This window comes from Falco rusticolus, chromosome 1 (assembly GCF_015220075.1).
Source record: "Falco rusticolus isolate bFalRus1 chromosome 1, bFalRus1.pri, whole genome shotgun sequence".
In the NCBI taxonomy this organism is placed as follows: domain Eukaryota; kingdom Metazoa; phylum Chordata; class Aves; order Falconiformes; family Falconidae; genus Falco; species Falco rusticolus.
The window spans coordinates 37,187,415-37,189,550 of NC_051187.1; positions in this window are offsets into that span (position 1 = coordinate 37,187,415).

Genomic DNA, 2,136 nt, shown 5'->3' on the forward strand with positions numbered 1-2,136 from the left:
GCTGAAACCCAAACACAGGTGTTGTGGACAGCCAGTTTCTGTCTGACAGAACAGATTTCTGGTTTGTGCTCTCACTCTGTCCCATGTCATAGTTTTTTCAGCTGCTGTTGCTGCTGTTTTCTTGCTGGGTTCTGTAACATAGCCCCTGCCTGCATGGTTATTGTCTGTTAGTCAAGCCGTTTCATGCCCTGATCCCTGAAGTGCTCTCCAAAGTGATGAATCACACCTGTACCAATGAGTCCCTTCTCACTAATGAGGCATCTGCTCCAAATACTGCGGTGCACAGTTGACTGAGGCAAGGAGCTACAACCCACCTGTAGATAGCAGTGTCACTACAGTCTTCAGGAATAGCTCAAAAGACCCCCAGGAGGGTGAGGCCAGTGTTAGTCAGGCTAGACAGGAACCTTATCTGTGTGAACTTCCTCACAGCAATGCCTTGTCAGCACCAGCTGCAATTCCAGAAATGGCAGCGTCTCTAAAAGCAGTGTTATATTCTGACAGAATTAACTTTCCCAGGATAGAAAAGTATTGAGAAATGTTTATTTCAGCCTCCTTCTACCTCTGAGCTTCCTGGCAGAAGGACTCCTATAGCAGCCATGGCTCCAGCAATGCAGCTGCAGTAGGGAAAGCCAGGGCTCATGTTCATCTAGCCATGAGTAGTGGTTCTGCACTGCTGATATCCAACAGAAACAGCCTGTTCTGACAAAACCCAGCAACAACAAAACCAAAGCACCCCAGCACCAAAAAGGTACCTTGCCTGTAATTGGGAACCAAGATAACCCTGCAGGTATGAATGGAAAATTGTTGCTCAACAAGTGTCTCCACCACAAACCCGTTCAACAGCCCATTTAGCCGCCATGAAAGCTGCTGCCAAGCATCCAGAGCAGGAGAGGGATAGAGGGACCAGTCTTTTCTGTCATCCTGAGGATGGACAGAGGGCACCTTGTGCAGGAATCATGCACAAATGCTGCACATCTGGTGCTGATAGCACAGCTGAGGGGACAGAGCACACTGACCAAGGGCCGCAGCATAACTCTTTCTGTGGCAGCTTTGCCCCAGCCAGCACCTGTGACTGTAGTAGTGGAGGCACAGTAGCACAGGCTGCTATGGGACCACAGGCTGTAGAGAAGTTGCACTTGGGTTGTTGCAGACAAGACTGTGTCATCACATAGTAACTGCTGTGCATGTGCCAGCAAGAGCAGAGCTAGCATGAGTAAGCTTATTATGCGATAATCACACCTTCATCTTTCTGGGTACATAAACTGCTGAGGTATCCAAGTCCGGCAGTGAGGCACAATCACTGTCTGAAGATGAGCAAGAAGGAGCCGGGTCCTTGCCTCATTGGGAACATATGCCTGATTTGACACCATTATCTTTTACTGTTTTTAAACAGAACATCATTATTGGAACCACCTGTTGCCACTTAATTACCTGTGTTTGATTACAAAGACGTTAAAGTAATCACCTTTTTAGGTACAAACTTTCATTTTTATATCCTTTGATGATGTGCCCTGACAAAGCCTCTATGTCCATTTCAAAGGCTGGATCAAAACTTCCCCTGTGGGCATGTCAGGCAGCAGCTGAGCACCCAGTCTCCTCTCGTGAACTTTGGGAAATCTGGAATTTGGATCAAGACTTTGAATCCTCTCAGTTATAACGATAAGACCTGTAGGTGCTGACCTATAGAGCCAGTATCCCCCCAACCCCGTTTGGGTAAGCTGAGCGCTCAGGCAACGCTCAGGGCGGGCCCCGGGCCCCGCAGCGTCCTGGCTCCCGGTGCTGGCGCGGTGGCACCTTCCGAGGGGCATGCGTGGGCGCAGGCGGGTTCCCCCGCGGGGCAGGGGTGCACCCTGTCCCGGCTCTGCCCTCGGGGCCGCTAAGCCCCTTCCCTGGGAGATGCGGGAGCCTCGGGGTTCAGGCCTGCCCCCCGGGACGCAGCCCCCGCCCTCCCCGTCGGCACCGCCGCCGGGGGCGATGCTCTGGGCCGCCGCCGCGCCGGGGGGCTGCGGCCCTGCGGTCCCCCCCTTCCCGCTGGGCCCGGGGCCGCCGGGCCCTGCCCGCCCGCCGCGCTGCGGGAGCGCCGCCCGCAGCCGCCCGCACCCCCTCGGCGCCGCCGCTTCGCCTGCCGGCGCGCCC